The sequence below is a fragment of the Trachypithecus francoisi genome, unplaced genomic scaffold (genome assembly GCF_009764315.1).
Source record: "Trachypithecus francoisi isolate TF-2019V2 unplaced genomic scaffold, Tfra_2.0 Lachesis_group17, whole genome shotgun sequence".
Classification (NCBI taxonomy): Eukaryota; Metazoa; Chordata; class Mammalia; order Primates; family Cercopithecidae; genus Trachypithecus; species Trachypithecus francoisi.
In genome coordinates this window covers 41,330,108-41,338,810 of record NW_022681462.1, presented here as the reverse complement: position 1 = coordinate 41,338,810, position 8,703 = coordinate 41,330,108, and positions in this window count along the sequence as shown.

The window sequence follows — 8,703 nt, the reverse complement described above, 5'->3', positions numbered from 1 at the left end:
TCAGACACGGTAGTGTGTGCCTGTGGTCCCACCTACTCAGAAGCCTGAGGTGGGAGGATCACTTGAGCCCAGGGGTAGAGGCTGCAGTGAACTGAGATCTTACTACTGCACTCCAGACTGGGCAACGGAGACCCTGACTCAAACACACACACACACACACACACACACACACACCCCAGTCTGAATCAACAAACCTTTAGGTAGACTGAAAAAAAAAAAAGACAGAATAAATAAAATCAGAAACAAAAAAAGGGGATATACCAACTGAGACCACAGAAATACAAAGAATCACTAAAGACTGTTACAGGCAACTATACACCAACAACTGGGAAACCACAGAAGGAATGGATAAAGTCAAAGACATACAGTCTACCAAGACTGAACCATGAAGAAGTAGAAAATGTCAACAAAGCAATGATGAATGTAACAGAATCAAAGCTGTAATAAAAAGTCTCCCACCAAAGTAAAGTCCAAGACCTAATGGCTTCACTGCTGAATTTTACCAAACACTTACAGAAGAACAAATACCAATTCTACTCAAACTCTTTTTAAAAACTGAAGAGGAGGGAGTACTTCCAAAATCATTCTACCAGGCCAGCATCACCCTGATACCAAAACCAGATAAGGACACACAACAACAACAAAAAGCTACAGGCCAACATCACTAATGAACATAGATGCAACAATCCTCAACAAAATACTAGCTAACTGAATTAAACAACACGTTAAAAAGATCATTTACCATGATCAAGTGGGATTCATGCCAGAGATACAAGGATGGTTCAACATCAAAATTTGTGATTTGTATCACAAATCAACAAATGTGGTACATCACATTGACAGAAAGAAGGATAAAAACCATATGATCATATCAACAAATGCTAAAAAAAAAAAAAAAGCATTCAATAGAATTTAATAACCCTTTATGATAAAAAAAAAAAAACTTCAACAAACTGGGTATGGAAGGAACATACCTCAAAATAATAAAGGCCATATATGACAAACCCACAACCAACATCATACTGATTGGGGAAAAATTGAAAACCTTTCTCTACATAGTGAGATGTGAGGGGTTTCAGGAAGCATTCCTGTTTCCACAACCATCACCCCAAACCAGAATTCCAGCAGCCAAAACTGTGGGAATATGTGCTCCTCCAATTAAAAATTCCTCTATCTAGGCCGGGCACAGTGGCTCTTGCCTATAATCCCAACACTTTGGGAGGCTGAGGTGGGCAGATCACCTGAGGTCAGGAGTTCGAGACCAGCCTGGCTAACATGGTGAAACCCCGTCTCAACTAAAAATACAAAAATTAGCCAGGCGTGGTGGCATGTGCCTGTAGTCCCAGCTACTCAGGAGGCTGAGGCAGGAAAATCACTTGAACCCAGAAGGTGGAGGTTACAGTGAGCCGAGATCGCGCCATTGTGTGCCTGAGCGACACACCAAGACTCTGTCTCAAAAAAAAAAAAATTTCCTCCCTCTGGCATGCACTAAAATCATAAGCTGTGTGAGGACAAGGACTTTGTCTTAATCCTCCACCCCTACAACACTGTCTGGAACAAGTACATGTTCAATGTTGCATGAATGATGCATGCCTTATGAGTAAGTCATTCCTAAAGTCTCTGTTGACAATCCTTACTGCTAGGAAAAATAATGCACCCGTCACTGAACCTCAGCATTAATAAGTTTACTCAAATGGAAAATCTTTTTGTCCTAGTTTTGAGAAATACTTGGAAGGACATAAAGTCAAGGCATCTGCCTCAAGGGACCTTACAACCTAGTACATCTATGTGGGGTCTGTTGGCTTCCTGAGTGAGCTGCTGAGAGCAGTGAAGAAGGGTGACAGAACACAAGCAGATTGGTTCAGTAAACATTTATACGTTATGTAACATATTATATATATTAAGCAGCAGAGACGTCTTGGCACCTGTCTCAACATAAAGTACAAAGAAACAACCCCATGCATTACCAACCATTGATAAACTTTGTGGCTTCCTCCAATCCTTCTGTTCCGTAGACATGATTGAAGCACACCACCCCAAGCCCTCCTGTTCCCATTTCCATTGCTCTGTATGATCCTTTCCACAGGTGGAAGTAAGTAACTTCCTTGTCCGTGTTCATGGGTCACGACCTGCATACTCATCTCACTCTTAGAGTCAGGTGTAATCTGATGGGGGGAAGCTGTCCTGTGCAGAGCGTGCCTGGCTGTCTTAAAAGCACAGCACCTGGGACACGCAGTGGGGCCCTGGTGATGTGGAATAGGTGAGAGAAAGTGTTAAAAGATGTGTGAAGGCCTGGTGCAGTGGCTCATGCCTGTAATCCCAACACTTTGGGAGGCTAACGGGGGTAAATTGCTTGAGCCCAAAAGTTTGAGACCAGTCTGGGCAACATGGTGAAATCCCATCTCTACAAAAAAAATTAGTCAAGCGTGGTGGTGCATGCCTGTCCCAGCTACTTAGGAAGCTGAGGTAGTATCACCTGAGCCCAGGGAGGTCGAGGCTGCAGTGAGAGTGAGCCATGATTGCACCACTGCATTCCAGTCTGGGTGACAGAATGACGCCCTGTCTCAAAAAAAAAAAAAAAGTATGTGTATATATATCTGTGTGTTTGTGTGTGTGTGTGTCTGTGTGTGTGTGTAGTTGAATTTCACCAACTTAACTATGTGCCTGGGGCAGTCCCTTTTGCATAGAAAATGAAAATGTTCCTGTTCACCAGCAGGGATATCTCCACTCCACAGGCTGCTTTTCTCCTGACAGAAAGGTATTTTTACTCTATTATATAAGTGCAGCATCTAAACTTGGTAACTTCTTATTTACAGAGAGTTTATGATATACCAGGCATGTAACTAGGCATTTTGCATGTAATTTCATCCTCACAATTGTCACATCATTATTCCATTCTTGAAAGACAGAATTTGAGGCCCAGAGCGGTCAAGAAACATGTTTCAAGTCACACAGAGAGTAACTGCAGATATGGGGTGTTAGAGTAACTGCAGATATGGGATGTTAGAGTAACTGCAGATATGGGATGTTAGAGTAACTGCAGATATGGGATGTTAGAGTAACTGCAGATATGGGATGTTAGAGCAACTGCAGATATGGGATGTTAGAGTAACTGCAGATATGGGATGTTAGGCCTGGTTGGCCGCAGAGCGCCAGAGTCTTCATCGTTTTGTCACATGGCCTGTGCAGAATTACAGGCCCAGACCCAGTTACTTTCCAACTAAAGTGGCTACAAGCGCCATCGTCCCCATGGAAACCTCAGTCATCATGATTTCTGAATGACACCATCCCAAAACCCAGGTCCTGGTTCTGGAGCTCAAAGCCTCTTTCCACGTCTGGAGCTCTGGGTGGCCTGGAACACACTCTTGAGAACTTCCAGCCCTTCTTTGGGGAATTTTAAATGGTAAGAGAGCAAAGAGGAGAACAGGTTGCTTGAGCTGAAAAAACTGTCTCCAGAGGAGTTGAAATCTTTGGTAGAGGTGCATGTGGGTGTTTGTGTCCGGGTGCGGGGCTCCCCCATTCTCCCTCTGGGATGTCCATATTCAGGTGTACTCCCATTCCACACACCATTGATAACCTGGCTGTGTCTCTTCCCTGACACTTCACTGGAAGAAGTGTATTCCAGGAACTGTATACAGAACCACCCTTCCTTCCAGGGCCTTTCCCTGCTGGACAAGCTCAAGTTGTCATTAAACAGCCCTAATCTACTCTTGTGGAAGAATGGGCATAGCTGGGATTTACAAGCTGAATAGGGAGAGTTCATGCAGAAACTTTGAATTAAAAAGGTACCCATTGTCCATAAACACTTGTGCAGCAAGATATCCAAGGGGACCAGGCGTGGTGGCTCATGCCTGTAACCCAGCACTTGGGGAGGCCGAGGCGGGCGGATCACCTGAAGTCAGGAGTTTGAGGCCAGCCTAGCCAACCTGGTGAAATCCCATCACTACTAAAAATACAAAAATTAGCCGGGCATGGTGGCATGCGCCTGTAATCCCAGCTACTCGGGAGGCTGAGGCAGGAGAATCACTTGAACCCGGGAGGTAAGGCGGAGGTTGCCATCAGAAACTCCAGCCTGAGCCTGGGTGACAGAGACTCCGTCTCAAAAAAAAAAAATCCAAGGGGAGTTTGCTGACATCAACCCACCAAAGAAAGGCAGAAAAAGCATTTTCATTTAAACTTTTCCTTTCATGAGACTTTGTAATTATCTTGCTTAACTTCCTGGTTGTAAAAATTCATCTTACCAAATGTTTACAATTAGAAATTTTCTTTCTCTCCTTCAAAAGATCTTTAAGTACCTTCCATAGAACAGGCCCTTTGGGAGATGCTGAAGTGTTGAACTGAACCAACATGGCCCTTGACCTCATGAGTGAGTGAAGGTAACAACATGAACTTAGCACTTGAGGCTGGCTCAGGTGGATTCTCTGAGGATAGAAGAGTGGCCGCGGGTATCTTCCTCAGGGTGTGGATTGAAAGCCTCCAGTGAAAGGTGAGGCAGTTCTACCTCCAAAGTGCTGAAGAGGTCCGGGCGCGGTGGTTCATGCCTGTAATTCCAGCACTTTGGGAGGCCGAGGCGGGCAGATCACTTGAGGCCAGGAGTTCGAGACCAGACTGGCCAACGTGGTGAAACATCGTCTCTCCAAAAGTACAAAACATTAGCCAGGCGTGGTGGCGGGTGCATGTAATCCCAGCTACTTGGGAGGCTGAAGTGCAAGAATCGCTTGAACCCAGGAGGCAGAGGTTGCAGTGAGCCGAGATCACACCATTGCACTCCGGACTGGGTGACAGAGCAAGACTCTGTCCCCCCAAAAAAAAAAAAAAAGTGCTTAATAGCAACCAAGCTCTCAGGCTGAAGAAATAATAAATATTTTATTCAACGTGACTGTGAGATAGAAAATGCTGGCTAATTAAAGGTTTCGATGAATAGAGATTTTTATGATTCATCTAGTACATGGTTCATCCATTTTGGAAGAGTTGATACACACTCAACATTAAAACTCCATCTGACAAACCGTTATTTGACCTTGATGATCAGGGCATTTCAATTTGGTTGAGGGAATGTATTAGATGTGGCAGGAAAGATACAGTGGAAAGGCCTAATGAAAAGCCATGAATTCAGGCAGGTGCTGTGGCTCACGCCTGTAATCCCAGCTCTTTGGGAGGCCAAGGTGGGTGGATCATCTGAGGTCAGGAGTTCAAGACCAGCCTGGCCAACATTGTAAAACCCCGTCTCTACTAAAAATACAAAAATTAGCCGGGCGTGGTGGTACCTGCCTGTGATCCCAGCTACTTGGGAGGCTGAGGCAGAAGAATTGCCTGGACCCAGGAGGCAGAGGTTGCAGTGAGCAGAGATCACGAAACAGGGCTCTGGCTACAATGAGCCCCTGCAGTATTTGATGTGTGGACAGACTGGATGAATGCTGTGCTTTAGAGAGATTAATTTGGTGGTAGTGTTCAGCGAAGGTGGGAGAGGTGGAGGGGCTAGAACAAGAAGAGAAGCTATAAGGTAGTTACAGTAAGCAAAGCACAGAGTGATCGTGGTGGTGGTAGGGGTGAGGGAAAACCCATTTTAAGTTGTTTTGGGGTCCAAGTATAGGACACAAAGAAGAGAGATGAGGGGAGGAGTAGTTCAGGATTTTAAGGCTTGCTTCCTAGGAGCACCACTCTTAGGCCCCTGTAAGAAAGCTCTAGAGGCTCTCACTCCAGCCTTGCTCTAGCCACATTCCTATAGATGAGACGTTCTTGAGGTCAAGGAGCTATGGCCACTTGGAGACTGTTACCCTCGCACTTTCTAGGCTATGCCAGATACCCGGGAACCAGAATTCACTGTCCAAATATCAAAGCCTATTTCCTGGCCCTGTGCAGACTTCCTCCCTGGGCCCATGTCCCAGGGGTCAGTGGCAATGCTAGTGTATGCACCTCTAGGCCTGGGCAGTGGCCAAAGGGCGACTGTTTGTGGGGGATGATGGGTGGGTGGAGTTTGGACTTCCTCACTGCGGTGATGCCATGCATGCATGCACAGCCTTTGTGGTGCAGGCTGGAGTTAGGGATGGGAAGAAACGGGGGCGAACTATGTTCAGGGGCCAGGCCATCTCTCCCAGTATTACCAGGCTGTGGCATGGAACTCTTATGAGTCTGAGAATTCTAAAACTCCTGCCCTTGAAGTTCATACTTATAAAAGTATGATTGTAAAGTAGGAAGATAGACATTTTATTTAGCAGCTTATTGGCTTGGTCTGTAACTTTTAAATACTCAGACATATGGTAGACACTGAGACATGTGGTTCCCATGTGTATACAACTATTAGATGTGGGCCTGCTTTTTGGCCAAACGTATGCCTTATTGACTTTCTCAGTATGACTCCAAATCTTCTCTTTGCTCAGGGCTTACCTCTTAGGTTGTCCCTTATGAATATTCAACTCAGTTATTTTGTTCATTGGCTTGCCAGTTAATTCTTAATTTGTAATCCCTTTTATATCCCAGATATGAGTCCTTTGTCATACATATATGTATGTACATATATACACTCACAAACACACACACACACACACACATATATATCCTATTCTATGGCTTTCCTGTTTATTCTCTTGATGGTGTCTTTTGATTAATGAGACTTATTAATTTTAAGGCTGACAATTCATATATTTTTCCTTTATTCATAGAGATTTTTGTGTCCTCTTAAGAAATATTTACCCAGTATAAGATCATAAAGATTTTCTCCTGTTTTCTTCTAAAAGTCCTTTTTTTTAAAGACGGGATCTTGCTCTGTCACCCAGGCTGGAGTGCAGTGGCACGATCAGAGGTCACTGTAGCCTTAAACTTTTGGGCTTAAGCGATCCTAACACCTCACCTCCCAAAGTGCTGGGATTACAGGCATGAGTCACTTTGCCAACCCAGCAAGCTTTATTGCTTTACCTTTCACGTTTAAATGTATTCCATCATAACGCATTTGCAATTGATTTCTGAGTATAGCATGTGATAGGAGTCAAGGTTAATTTTGTTTTCCATATGGATATCCTCGACCCAGCTCCATCTGTAAGCCCATCTCTGACCCCACTGATCTGCAATGTCACCTTTGTTATAAAGCAAGTTGTTTATAATATACATACAATGGAATTGTGAGTTCCAGGGCCACCTTTTTGAGGAATTCAAGCCAGGACACTGTATCTTCTGCTCTTCACAGCTGATCATCCATTCCTTCCCACCCACAAACAGACGCCCCTTGACCACTGCCCAGGCCTATGGGTGCGTACACCAGCAGTGCCACTGACCCTTGAGACATGGGCCCACGGAGGAAGCCTGCGCAGGGCCAGGAAATAGGCTTTGATCTTTCAACAGTGAATTCTGGTTCCCAGGTATCTGGCATAGCCTAGAAAGTGGGAGGGTGACAGTCTCCTGGTGGCCATAACTCCTTGACCTCAAGAATGACTCATCTGTAGGGAAGAATGTGGCTAGAGCAGGGCCAGAGTGAGAGCCTCTAAAGTTTTCTTACATGGACCTAAGAGCGGTGCTCCTAAAAAGCAAGCCTCAAAATCCTGAACTACTCCTCCCTTCATGTCTTTTCTTTGTGTCCTAAACTTAGACCCCAAACAACTTAAAATGGGTTTTCCCTACATGGGTTACATTGGTTGTTTGTTACATTGGTTAATTTTTCTCTTCTTATGCCAAAACCATGTTTCCTTAATTGCTACAGCTTTGTACTTACATACTATAACTTTGATAGTCAGGTCTTGATACCTGGCAGTGTAAAAGTGTAAATCCTCCAACTTTCTTAAAGATTACCTTTGCTATTCTTTTTTTTTTTTTTTTTTGAGTAGGAGTTTCTTTCTTTTTCCTTTTTCTTTTTGAGTCGGAGTCTCACTCTGTCGCCCAGGCTGGAGTGCAATGGCACAATCTTCAGCTCATTGCAATGCAACCTCTACCTCCCCGATTCAAGTAATTCTCCTGCCTCAGCCTCCCAAGTAGCTGCGATTACAGATGCATACCACCATGCCCAGCTAATTTTTTTGTATTTTTAGTAGAGATGGGGTTTCACCATGTTGGCCAGACTGGTCTCTAACTCCTGACCTCAGGCAATTCGCCCGCCTCAGCCTCTGAAAGTGCTGGGATTACAGGCATGAGCCACCGCGCCCAGCCGGTCCCTTGCATTTCTATATAAATTTTAGAATTACCTTGTCAATTTCCATGACTAGCTCTGCAGAGATTTTGTTTGGGATTGTATTGAATCTATAGATCAATTTGACACCTTAACAATTTTGAGTCACTCAATCATGAACATGGTACATCCTTTCATTTATTTTGTGCTTTTAAAATTTCTCTCAATTGTGCTTTGTAGTTTTCAGTGTAGAGGTAATGCACAGCTTTCATTAGATAATCCTAATTATTTCACATTTATATTGATGCTACTGTAGATTGTATCTTTTTTTAAATTTCTTTTTCTATTTCTTTCTTGTTGACATAGAAATACAATTTATATCTGTATATATACCTTGTATCTAGTGACTTTACAATGTTCAGTTATTCATTCAAATAGTGTCGATTCTTCAGGATCCACTATGTATAGAACATATCAAATATGAAAAGTGACAGTTTTATTTTTTTCAAATTTTCCCTTACTAAAAGGGCTATTTGATGGTACTATAAATGGAATTGTTTTCTTAATTTTTTTTTTTTTTTTTTTTTTTTTGAGGCAGAGTCTCGCTC